Below are 14320 nucleotides of genomic sequence, written 5' to 3'. Positions count from 1 at the left end.
TATTTTGTAAAGGAAGTTCCCCTGGTGGTCCCGCTTTTAGTTTTTCTCCAGGCTAACGTTTGTTTTTTTTCTCGGCTAAGATTTTTTTAACGACGTCTTTAAAAGCTAAATAATTATATTATTTTAATTGTTTTTTTTGTTTTTTTCATTAATTTGTTGTTTAGTATTGAATTATTTTTCCAAATTATTTCATTTGAAAATAATTAATATATTCGAAAATATTTTCATGTGAAAATTAAAAAAAAAAAATTACTCGAAAACTTAGTATAAAAAAATTGCACTTAGATCATATTCCGTTATAACTTTTTCTATAAGTAGTTTCTCTGCATTTCTTTTCTTTATTTTTATCAGGACTCGTGTTTATCGTCTTTTCCTTTCTTGCAAATTGTGTTTTCAGGGTTTCCATATTTTAAATAATATTAATAAAAATAAATATAAAAAATAATCTTTTTTTAAGTACAAAACAAACCGAATATGATCGAATTGAATAATTAAATATATTCTTTAAATTTAAACTTTTTTTGATCTTTTAAATATTTTTTTACAAATAAATTTTATTTTATTAAAAATTTTAAAATTACAAGGTTTAGTATTTTTATAAATATTCTACTTAGAATTATGATTTTTAATTTTTGTATTGTTTAATATCTATGTTCTCATAGGTGTTTTTTAATTTTCATTCGTAGTATGGTTAAGTATGTATTTAATTATTCTTGGAACTATAAAAAAAAAAATCGGCATAATATCTTGTTAGGTTTGACCGTTGTATAGCTGAATCAGTACAGATTAATCTTGGAAAATTTTTTTAATTATTCGCCAATAATAGTGCCTTTATTCTTAATCGCATATAAAAATAAAAAAACACCAATAGATAATTGAGGAAACTTTGCATAATAAAGCTCTCGGGTACCTTTATCTACAAATAAAACTGAGGGCGCTAGCGAATTTTACAATAAGCACCAAAATCGCACTACAGCTACGCGTACTTAGGTAGCTTAACTCAAGGGTGCGAAATAAATAAACTTCCATAACTCACTCTGTACCTATTAGAGATAATTAAAAAATTCAAAAAGGTACGGATTCATAAGACGCTATAAATTAGTTAAATTTTCGAAATATTTTTAATTTCTGGTCGTCCGTTAATCCGGATCTCCTGTGAAAATTTGCAAGTTAAGCCTTGTTAATTTGTGTTAGTTTGCAGATAAAACCTCTATAAAAATAAACAAATTGTAAAAAATGAAAAAGTCAGTATAGCATTCTGTTCTTAATCTTACTATCTAACCCATCGGGTTGGTCTAGTGGTAAACGCGTCTTCGCAAATCAGCTGATTTCGAAGTCGAGAGTTCCAAAATTCAAATCCTAGTAAAGGGAGTTACGTTTAACTGCTTTAATTTTTCAGTGAGATTTAGGAAGTAAATGTATACTTCGTAAACACATGAAAATTACTTTATAAACCAATTGTTATTAAAACAGATATTTTTATACAACTTCCTTGATTTATGTAAAAATACATCATTTATAAATATTTAACCTTAGATTTGATTGATTTTCCAAATTTTTTGCAATTTTTGGAAAATATTTGGTTTTTTAAGAAAAAAATGTCTAGTGTTTCGTCAATATTTTGTTTATTTTTATCTTATGAAAAAATAAATATCGCCAATATAAAACTAAGACACAGTTTTGCGTAAAAAAGCTCCGGAATAGTTTTTTCTAAGAACAAATGGCCATATAGCCTTACTGTGAACGAGAAGGTAGCCCCAAGTCTCCAAGCTACTCTAACATAACTTACCGGGTCGGTTTAGTGGTTAACGCGTCTTCGCAAATCAACTGATTTGGAAGCCAACGATCAAATCCTAGTAAAGGTGTTACTTTTAAACGGATTTGAATACTAAACCGCAGTGTTCTTCGGTGGTTGGGTTTCAATTAACCGCACATCTCAGAAATGATCGACCTGAGACCGTACACGACTACACTTCACTTACACCCGTACATATCAACCTCTGAAGTAATATCTGACGGTGATTCCTCGAAGCTAAACAGGAAAAAAGCTACTCTACCGTAGCGCGATTTTGGTGCTTGTTGTAAAATTCGCTAGCGCCTTTAGTTTTGCTCGTAGAAAAAGTACCCAGGATGTTTTTTATGAAAAGTTTCCTCACCTATCTACTTGCTTTTTATTTTCAGTTGAGATTAAAAATAAAGCCGCTATTAGCGAAAAACTAAAACTTTTCCTTAATTTGTAAATAAATTAAATAGTTATTCGCTCATGTTCGCTAGGGCACGCTTTTATTCCAAATATTTTTTCGAACCCATTCCAATATTTTATTCGCTGCATTGAATCTTTTCGAGGTTAAAGTCTTTTTGAATCTCTGTTCATTCAGCTAGTATATTAAACGATAATTCTTGTCTAATGTATCGGTGCATTCTACGTTAATAATATTTATTAAATTTTAGAAAAGTTTGTCATTAATTGTTATAAAATTGGTAAAAACATTTTCACATAAGTTTAAAAACAAATTAGTTAAATTAATTACGGTTCGGTAAGTCAATAACAATTTTTTAAAACTTCGTACTACGCTAACTTTCATTGTGTTCACGTATGAATGGCATGCAAATAAGCGAATTTTATAAAGCTAAATTGTATAAAAATTTGGCGAATACCTTTTCAGAAATTCAGCTTTAAATTTAGCAAAATAATTCTAACAAAATAATAACTATGCGTTCGGTTCATTAATGCCGGTTTAACGAAATTTATTAGAAAAAATTTGTTTATATATGTTGTTATTAAATAATTTCCATAAAGTGTTTTTATTTAATATAAATTTAAATATTTTAATTTCGTTGAAATAGTGTGAACCTTTTTTGAGAAATTAGTCGGATTTTTTTTTTTATATTATATATTTTATATATTTTTATATTTTAATTTTTAAATAAACTTCTAATCGATGACATAAAAAATTATTAAACGTGATTATTAATTTATTTTTTTTGCAAATCTTCTATCACCTAAGGGGTAGTAATTAAACAATTACCTCTTACATTCTGCCTTTTTTTAATTTTTTTACCTTAAGTTTTCATTTCTTTCGGATATGGCTTACTTTTCTGCTTTTGTTCTTCTATGCTGGTGTTCTGACTTACGTTTTATTTTGTTTTTATTATCTATATATTAAAAACGTTTCGTAAACAAACCAAAAAAAAAAACTTTTTCTGCTATTACTCGTAACTTATTTATTTACAGACTTCGTCGGGATCTCAAAACACTTACAACGTCAAACGCCATTAAATGATCCCAAAGCGAATTCGATCACTCAATTCCTTAAAAGGTTTTAAAGGAACGTTAATTAAATTGAATTAATTAATAAGAAAGCACCTATGTATGCTTTCTGATTGGTTTAACGGACTAAGAAATGACATAGCAACTGCATCACTTTAAATGTAAGTGTTTATACATATGATACGAAGTTTGAACGATAACAATATTTATATTATTATTATTATGCTTTTACGGCCAACATGGGACCACTTAAGTCAATTTTAGTTGGATCTTTTCTGAGAAAAGCGTGTTATTTTACTCTTTCGAGCTGCCCAGTATTTCTTCATCCGTTCAGATCTTGCTTTCTTTTCTTCATCCGTAAACACCCTCTTCGTTGTATTTTGTCGTTTGTCTGTCTTTTGTTTAAATCTAATGCTTTTATCTTTTAGCTTTGTAATTTTTCCAGTTTTATTCTGTAGGTCAGTCAGGGAAATTCCCAATTCTTTCATATCTTCTCTAATTTCTTTGATCCATCCTACTTCTAGCTTTTGGAACCAGAGCTTTTCAATGATATTTCTTGACAGTCTTGTTTGCGGTGTCCTTATGAGATGACCGAAGAAAGAGATTCTTTTTTTCCGCATAGTATCAGTAACAGGCTCTATTTCTCGATACACCACCTCATTTGGCACAATGCACCATCGGCCTTCTTTTTGGTGTTTTTTATTGATACACGTTCTGACAATTCTCCTCTCTATTTTCAGAATTTTTTCAATTCGGTTTTTCTGAGTGATTTTGAAAAGGGTCTCGCTTTCGTAGGTGACTTCTGGCTGTACTACAGTTTTATAATGTTTAAGTTTTGTTTTAGCAGAAAGGCATTTTTTGTTATATGTTGACCAAGTTAATTTTTGGGATTTAATCATTTTATTTGTCCTGTTTTGCCATGTCACTTTTTCATTTAAATTATAAGTTATTATTTCCCCTAGATATTTAAATTGTTTTACTATTTTAATTTTCTGATTGTTTACCGTAATGTGCTCTATTACCAGAGGATCTATGGCCATTAGTTCAGTTTTTTCGAAAGAGATATGAAGTCCTATCTTTTGTGCTAGGTTTTGAAGGCTCATGATTTGTGTTTTGGCTTCTTGAATATTATTTGCTAAAAGAGCGAGGTCATCTGCAAATCCTAGGCAATTTAGTGTGATGGAGTTTTTCTTAGTACCCATTTTTATATTTTTGGGATTTATTTCATACCATTTTCTCATGACAAATTCGAGGGCGCAGTTAAAAAGGAGTGGTGAGAGGCCGTCTCCTTGCCTCAATCCAGTTTTTATGTAGAAGGGTTGAGAGAGTTCACCTCTGAATTTCACTCTGGACTGGGTATCGGTTAAAGTTAATTTTATCATGTTTACGAGTTTAGGGTGAAGGCCCAGGTTTCTCAGAATATTCAGCATGGATGGTCGGTGTATACAATCATAGGCCCTTTTAAAGTCGACGAAGGTGATTATTAGTTGTTTTTTCCGTCTTTTATATAAGTCCATCATAAGTTTTAGGGATATTATTTGCTCCGGGCAACCTCTCCATGGCCTAAATCCCCCTTGGTATTCCCCAAGTTCCAACAATATTTATATATATATATATATATATATATATCGAAAGCGGGAAAAAAGAAATGCGGATGAGTACAATGCGTGAACTGAATGCTTCAGAGGAGGAGATGAAATAATTTTGTACCGAGTAAAAATGCCATGCCTGACTGGGATTCGAATTTGGTACCTCCGGATGAAAGGGCGAGGCGCCACCACTCGCAACACGGAGACCAGCTGAGCTGAAAGTTTGCCCCTCGCCAACTGCTGTCTGATGTACTTGTCATTGTATAGTCTGTTGTGTTAACATTTTATATACAGATGTCATGTTATTTAATAGTAATCAAATGATGTAATCTGGTTAGGTAATACAACAAATCCAGCTCGTCCGCCTGCCTAAGCCAGCCGACAGTTCGGTTGACAAAGACAAAGCCAAACCTTCTACTCACTTAATTGTAATATTGACAGTTAGTTACCGTTTTGGCATTTACCGTTGATTCACGTTTTCTCTAATTATTAGTGTCGATTACGCCTGGATATCCTAAAATGTTCCCTGCTACGAAGCAGCACGGGTGCCCTAGTTGTAATACTTTTTTTTATCGATGTCGAAGGAAAACATTCAGTAGTATACAGGTATAATTTTTACATTCGATTTAAGCAAATATTTGATTTAAATTTAAGAAAAATGTTTAAGATTTTCCATTAATTAGAAAGATTTTTACAAAAATATCAATGCGTACGCTGAAATACTGGCAAAGCGGCGGACTAGAAATGTTATATCATTTAAAAACAAAGAACCAGGCTGATCAGAAGTTAATAGAAAGCAGTTTTAAAATTTTATTATATAGATTTCAGTTAAAAAAGAGCAGATTATAAAGTAAGCTGTAGTCAACAAAATGAATTCAGTCAGGTTTTTATGTTAAATGTTGAATATTGAATTAATTAAAATTTTAGTAAGATAAAGTAATTTCTATGCATTAGAATCTTTTCATATTTTATTAAATTTGTGATCATTTCTTAATGGATATTATCGTTAATTTGTTTTTCATATTTAGGGTTCAATTAATGAAAATGTTTATTAAATTGTCTACTGTTAAAATCGGGTTACAGTCTGTTGTAAGGCAATATAACCTTAGATTAAAAATTAAAATGAATCTTAGGTTTTTTGAATTGGAAAGTTATTGGGTATTTAAAACTAAAAAATAATTTATTTATTACGAAAAAATATTAATTTAATAAAACTAAGGGTAAGTCTAATCCAACCGTTTGCGCTTTTTAAACATCATTAGCTAGTTAACTATTTAATATTTAAATACCAGTATTATATATTTAAAATAACTAAAATACTTTTCAGTCAAATTTAAAAATTTAAATTTCCAAGATTTTTTTATCTTGTACAGTCTGAATTATTTAAACAAATGGATGTTCGTATTACAGAATAGTATCATTCTAATTTTAAAACGTTTTAGTGTTTGTTATCCAAATAAAGGTTTTTTTAAATGGTAATAAAAGTAGAAAAATACTTTTTAAATTCTTTAGAATGTTTTCTTATCAAAGGATGTTAAATACTACTTTTCTTAGTAGAAAATGAAACCATAAATAAAACATTTTTACTCGTGCATTCCATTTTGAATAATTGTCAGATTACTGAGAACTAAAAGAATTCTTCTTTTTTTAAAATAAAATTTATAAATCTCGTCTTTTTAAATTAAATATTGATTAAATTAATTTTACTATAAGTAAAGTAATTTGTTAGGATTCGTATGTTGAATTATACAAATTGAAGTATTCTCCTTGATTATTTTGAGAAGTTAAATTAACTTAAAATTATATTTCATTAAATAACTAGTAATCGAAAGTAAAATTATTGTAATTATTTATTTAAAATTCCGTTTTTAACCATGTTTATATTCTATCTTCTTATTAAAGATAAGAAGATTCTATGTTCTTATTAAAGATAAGAAGCTTTTCATTTACCACAATATACGATGTATTGCCTGTGAATGGGAACGCTCGTTTTGAATACCAGTATTTCTTTAACTATCCGTCGGTGAATGAACGAATGAAACAACAAAATGAAAGTTAAACTTCTTATTACAAAAACTAGGTCATAACGTTAATTATATTTTCAAATGCTTTTTGATATCTAAATTGTTTTATAATAATATCCTTAATCTGGTTAATAACAATAATTATTATATTAAACAAAAAAAAAATAATAAAAAAAATCTCTAGCTAGTTACTGGAAAAATTTCTATTGTAGTTGTAATGAGAAATGGCTGTTCAGATGAAACTACAATCCAAGTAGTAATATAAATTTAAAAGAAAGAACCATTTGAAATCAGTTTTATAAAAAAATAATTAATTAAAATTTACAAACATTTCGATTATTGAACAATCATCGTCAGGATTCATTTTAAAATTATATATTTATCATTTCTAAATAAAAAATGTTCGTTTTTTTTTTTTTTTAATAAAACATTGAAATTTAAATCTTATGAATATTAAACGACCATTTTATTAAATTTTTCGGTACTCTTCGGTTTAGTTCCAAGAAACATTATTGTCAGTTTTCAACTGGTTTACTTTCAATCATTGGCCCGCAGAATAATGTTCTACCAGTAATTGAAGATTTTGTGAATTAATTTTTTTTTTTGCCGATCCTATTTTTAGTTATTATTTTATTTTAAATATTGACTTAACTTTTATTCAGGAGGTCAGTTAGTGGAAGTGTTAGCGAGGATTTTATGAAATAAATCGCAAATTTTATTACGATGACCCCACATGAACTCTATAATATAGGAATCGTATCATTTCTCTATCTCGACCGCGCCGAATTTTGTTACGGGGTTGCGCTAATTTCCATGAATTTTGTATACTTTGCATACGGGCTCCCGTTTGTGGTTGTGCAAAATGATTACCTGTTTGGCGAACATAGTTTTCTGGCACGTTTGTAATTCTCCGATATGTCTACCGTTCGGCCGAAATCATTGTCGATCCTGCTTTTATGTAATTGTTATTAAAGAATTTTGCGCGCTTTTAGCGAGCCCCCATTTTTAAAATCAAACAAAATCTCTTTTAAAATCAAAATCTTACCCTCGCTCACATCTACGCGGATTATGTAAAATGCCTTTCCTGGAAAAACAGAACAGCATAATTTTCATTTGAACGCGTTCAATTAAACGCACAAAATTCATGGTAGACGACGGAAAGCAAAAACAAAGACTAGATGATGTTTAAATTGATGATTAACAATTGGCTAGAATACGGACTTGAATGAACAGTATGGATGTGTACGACTTGCATAATATGGAAAGTGACTCACTATGTTGATGTCATATGAATAAAGTAACAAACATTAATAAAACAACTACATAAATTAATAACTTCAATTACTACTAGATTAATTAATTACAATTAAATTAATTAATAATTTTTTTTGACATATAACGTTAGACACTCTCTGCATTTATCTTCTGAATATATAAAAATGATTGTTTGTTTGTTTGTCCCGTATGCGTTCCTATACCATTCATACGATTGCGATGAAACTTTATTAGTAGTTGTGCGCAGCTAGCGAAGGTTTCTGAATTAGTTGTGGATCCGCTAGGTGACGCTGGGTTCAAGATATTTCGAAAAATTGTATTTATGGTCCGATTTGGCTCATATTCAGAATATGTGTTATTTATATGGGAAGAATTACCTCTGCAAAAAATGGACCCGCTTGATTGCGCTAGGATTAAGGACTACTGGAAGCGCTCGGACGAGGAGCTCCACTGTGATACAATCATATGCGGGGGTCTTGTGCCGTGCCAACTGGGGTCGAGATATTTGGAAAAATTGCATTTATGGTCCCATTTTGCTCATATTCTGAATATATGTATTAGTTATTCAGAATATATATTTATATATATATTAGCAAAAGGAATATTTTTGCGATAAATGGTTCCGCTAGGTGGCGCTGAGATATTTAGAAAAATTGTATTTTTTTACCGATTTGATTCATATTCAGAATATATATTTGTTACGTGAAGAGAATTTTTTTTTTTTTTTTTTAATTATACGCGCTAGGTGGCGCCGGTATCAAGATATTTACGAAACAAACAAATATACAAAGGATTTTCTTCTTAAATTTATATATATATATATATATATATATATAGAAGATAGAAGATTACCCGTGCGGACAAGATACATATTACAAAATTTTACATTTTTAAATTCGTCCGAAAGATCTCGCAAGCAAAAACGTCCCTAAGAAAAAAGAAAAAACCTCAAGTTCTCGCAGGCAAAAGTATATAAGCTCTGACACTTTTTCTTAAGTGGCCAGAAAAAGGACTGTGAAAAAGTGTATTGTTGAATAAAGTGTAAAAAATAAAAATAAATAAAAAAGTGTTTAACAAACTTGCATGCAGTTGCATAATTAAGATAATAAGATTTTATTAAACGTTTGCGAGTTGTGCGCACGCCCGCAAAGGTTTCTGAATTAGTTTGGATCCGCTAGGTGGCGCTGGGATCGAGATATTTCGAAAAATTGTATTTATGGTCTGATTTGGCTCATATCCATCCAAAACGACAAAATTTTGGTTGACACACAATTAATCATATGCAACCATATAGCGCGGGCGAAGCTGCGACGGGGACGCTAGTTCTTAATAATAATTGATCTTATTTCTAAATATATCCCAGTGAAATGATTTTTGATATGGTCTAATTACAATACAGTATTTATCTCGTATGTTTCGGCCCGTTTTATTTATAATAAAAGTAAAATTTCTTACCGTTTTTCATTTTCATTTGATGTTTCTTATTTAAATTTTCACAGAATTAAATTCTCTACAAATTTTAATACAAAACTTTATTTCTTAATTGTCAATTTATCAAAGTTATAGTCCGTAAAACCTAAAACAGTGTGTTTTGTGAATCAGTTTTATGTGTTTTCCAGTAATTTTCTCAAAAAATTACTAAAGATACAGTTCTGGGAACTGTTTTATTAATTTTTTCAGGTTAAATACTTAAAAAAAATATATATTTCCCTATAATTTCAGTTCCAATGGCTTCATATTACTGTTAGGGCATAAATAAGGGCGACATTTTTTCAAGTTCGAAAACGAAGCTTTTCCGGATTTATATTTATATGGTGTTGGTGAATCTATGGTGTTTTAAAATTCTGTCTAGGATTTTTTTTATCGACATAGTAATGTAGTAAAGTCATTCGTTAATTAATGTGGCATTTAATATAGTGAGAAAGGATTTATTTGATAAATATTTATATTAAATTTTGGGATATTATATCTTATATCTTCTTTTTTTGAATCCTTGGAAACTTCAATTGTCCAAAATACGGTTTGTTTCAGAATTCAAGTTTTGAAATTCGTGCCTGTTTAGTTTTGAAGAAAATCTGTTGTGATGTATTTATACCTTTGATTGAATACCCTACAGTCAAACCTCCCTAAATCGAACCTATTTAATTCGAGTAACTCCCTAAATCGGATATTTACTGTCTCCCCTTGACAAATCCTCTTTAAATCGAATTAAATTAACTTCTTTATTCGAAAATCTCAAGAACTTGATAAAAATATTATTTCTTTCATGATAATCTTTTTTAAACGTTTTCAATAAAGAATTTACATACTGTACACGATTTCCAAAGAAGCAATAAATACAGTTTAATAGTGTGTAAAATCAATATGAATTTGTAGACCCTTTCCCAATTTTAGAAGAGTGAAGTGTAATTTGTAAAAACGTTAACATTACTATGGACAAAATTTCATTTGACTTGTTCGTACATTTTGATGATGATATTGCAGTTAGTGCTACTCCAATCGATGATGATATTATCATACCGTCTGTGTCACATTCAACCATTGGTAAGGATTCTTCTGAAGAAGACGAAACAGAGCAAGAAGAAATTACAATTGCAGCAAGAGACGCGAAATCGGGAATAAATAATCTTCGAAGATTCTTCGAAAGTTCAACCGAAATAGAAGATCATGTGTTTAGTGCATTATGAAGATTGAAAATGCCCTTGTTTCAAATCTGCCAGAAGAAAACTTATTAAAAAAAAAATACAGACTTTTTTCAAGAAATAATTAAAGGTATTGAACTGTATTTAATTTTTACGTAATATTATACCCATTTTGTCTTTTCTAACGTAATTTAGTTCTGTAGCACATTGTTACAGATTAACATAATTTTTTATTAGATTATGAAATTTTTTTGTACAATTTTTGAGTTTCGTTATTTTACCTTTCTAAATAGAAAACTTCCTAAATCGGAAAAAAAAAATTGGTCCCTTGAGATTCGAATTAGGGAGTTTTCACTGTTTATCGATTTATATGTACTATTATTGTTTTGAAATATTCTTTTAACGGCTGTTTTTCTTAAAAATTCCCATCTCGTAATGGGAGTTGTCTCTATGTTTACGTTTTCATGATTTTTATTTTAATTTTAATAAAAATGTGTAATTTATGTTTAATCGAAAGTGATATTTAATTCATAATTTTTTTTTCCAAGAATAACGCAATCCACGTTGTATTTATTAGGGAAAGTAAGGAATGAAGTGGTTTTTCCGTTGATTTCTTTATTGAGCTAAATACACTGTTATATATCACCATGCAAGTTGACAGAAGTTCGTATGATATTCAGTGATACGAGTGATCTTAATTTTATGTATTTATTTTTTTTTCACTTTATTGTGGACATCATTAATATCAGAAAACTATCATTGATTGGTATCTGTTGTACGTACCTTCGATGCTTTGCGTGTGTTATAGCAGTAAAATAAAAAACTTAGGTTAGATAAATTTAATTTTTATTAACGTGATATATTTTGATTACTTATAAAATGAAATAATTTTACCGATCTCCGTGGTGGAGTAGGGTAGCGTCTAGACCTTTCATCCAGATTCCCGGTCAGACATTTTTAATACGCTATAAAAATTTTTATTTCTCATTTCCAATTAGAAAACTTCGCAAGATTCTGTGGTGAATTAATTCATCCAGCATAAAATAGAATAAAATAAATAATTCATTATATGAACAGTTTCAATTCTGCCGGTAAACTTTTTAGCGACAGTGAATTTAATAACTCAGATTTAGCAGATATTAGCGAATGTTAAATAATGTCGACAACGGTTGAGTTTGATCTAGATATTAGTTGTGAATGTTTTTTAAGTAATTTAATGGACGACAGTAAGAATTTGCGTGCTGATAACAGTATTAATTATCCCATAAAAACGTGCAGTTGGAGCAAGGTAATCTCACCGGAAAATAAAGTAATTTTAGATTTTAGCTCAAGGGATTCTAGTTTTATTATTATAATATCACCACAAATCTTTCCATTCATTATATATTATGATTTTTTTTTTACGTATGAACTATTCTGAAATTCTATATAAATTAACCGCTAAAACATGAGCTATAAAATGTATATCTTTTTATTTTCTATTTCCTTGTTATAACTGTACAGTCTGATTTTAAAAACAGATTCTTATTTCCGTTTTTTAAAAAATAATTTTCTTTATTATATCAAGCTAGAATTTAGTACTTTTATGATAATTATTGTTATTAAATAATAATTTGTAAAAAATTAGCTTTAAAATTATATATAAGAATTAATTTATTTTTATGCCTAATGTAATCACAGTTAGTTAAAAAAATCCCTTTCGGTACGCCGGAAGGCGGAGGTAGATTTCACCGGTGCTAAGTAGGGGATAAAAAAAGATTTCCACCTTAAGAAAAACTTCAAATTTACTTAATACGACAACGGTTGCGTGTGAAAAAAAGTTTCACATGTTTAGCATACAAGCCCCATATTCTTACAATTCCAGCAACAATTTGATCATTCCTTGCTGTAAGGGTTGGTTATATCAAAAGTTTTTTCAGGCAAAAGTTTAAAGGACTGACGACCACTTTAAACGATTCGATACTGTGCCTTTTAAGGGAGTTATGACTTTTTTTTTGCCTTCAAAACCCCATTTTTCTACCCCCTGGACCAATGGTTGATGATATCAAAAGACTTTACTTAAATAAGTTTTAGGCCCTTATCCAAAGAATAGTAGGAACTTTAAACGAATTCGATATTTTACTTAGTATGAAAGTTATAGCGATATTTTGTTTCTTTCGAAAAAGCCCCCCATTTTCACCTCAAGGTACGATTTTGTTATTAACGAACTTGACCGAGATTTTGGGTCTTTATATTTTATTAATCAATTTGAAAGTGACTGGCGCAAAATTACGGCAGTTATCGTGTCCGCAAGAAAGTGATATATGTAAATATAAACGTTTTTACTGACGGTGGTTTTCTGGTGTATGAATGTGAAACGCGAAGATATGTCGAAATTTTCCGACTTATCATGATAAGTCGAATCATGATACCCATTACAATCGGTAGTTTTCTTATGAAATCTGCCTTAAACGAAAGAAAGAACTGCAAAATTTAATGAATAATTCCCCCACTACATAACTTCTCCAATGCCGCTTCTTTGGTAAAAAAGACCGCTGTCAAATAAGAAAACAAAATAGGTCATTTGTTGATAGTTCTTTTTTTTATTTCATGTTTTAAATCAGTTCCTGAATATTATTCATTAAGTCGTGGAACAAACTGCTTATAATTTATACTGATTGATGTTGACGTATAGACCGGTAAATCACTATATCAGAACTGTTTTAAAACGGGAAAGTAGATTATAAGATTTTTGATTGATTGTAACTTGTTTTAATACCATTATTTTGTTTGGTGGCTGATGTTCATCGAGCGCTGTTCCGATTAACCTAACTGATTTAGTACTTGGTCAGGTGTCGTGCATCTGTTTTTTTCCGCGACCTTTACCTGGTTAAATACTTGCTAACCTCCATCCTTTATGGTTAAAATTTATATATATAAATATGTCTGTTTAGTTTTAAAAAAGTTATATTTTCCTGCCGTATAAAAAATACATTTTTATATCCATTTCGATGTTTAGAAAAAATGAAGTAATAATAATAATAACTTCCTGATATTTATTTATCATTTATATTTATGGAATTATGATTATTTTTGTGACAATTTTTTCATTATACTGATCGCTTTATATCTTTATCGATGCGTCTGAAACTTAATAATTTGCTTCATAGTAATGGTAAACAAATTGAGAATAGTTTTTTGTTTTCTTCTAAGACTTTATTCTGTTCTTCCATGCAGTTTCGCTATTAAAATTTGTCTTCAACTGAATAAAAACTGCTGAAAAATATTCTTTATTATTATTTCTAATCTTTTATTAATTACTTTTTAATGCAATTTTATGCTCAAGTAAAATAGGAAGAAAAAAAGAAAATATTATAAATGTAACTTTCCTAACTTTATAATTAACTATGCTGTATAGCTGTACAATATATTGGATAAGGAAAAGTATGGTAGTCGGGTCAAATTTTATAAATCGGAATTATTTTTTTTTTATAATTTGAGATTTTATGAGACCCTCTAATCAAACAAACGCGATTATGG

At 29.3% G+C, this 14320-nt stretch overlaps 1 protein-coding gene across 4 annotated transcripts in view; it reads left to right on the top strand.

Annotated features, from left to right (window-relative positions):
• Positions 1 to 14320, top strand: part of plx (PTB_TBC1D1_like and TBC domain-containing protein plx) — a 344267-nt gene that overhangs the window by 167148 nt on the left and 162799 nt on the right. The gene's annotated exons all lie outside the window — the stretch shown is intronic.

The sequence above is a fragment of the Lycorma delicatula genome, chromosome 6 (genome assembly GCF_047948215.1).
Source record: "Lycorma delicatula isolate Av1 chromosome 6, ASM4794821v1, whole genome shotgun sequence".
In the NCBI taxonomy this organism is placed as follows: Eukaryota; Metazoa; Arthropoda; class Insecta; order Hemiptera; family Fulgoridae; genus Lycorma; species Lycorma delicatula.
This window is presented reverse-complemented; position numbering and strand designations above follow the sequence as displayed.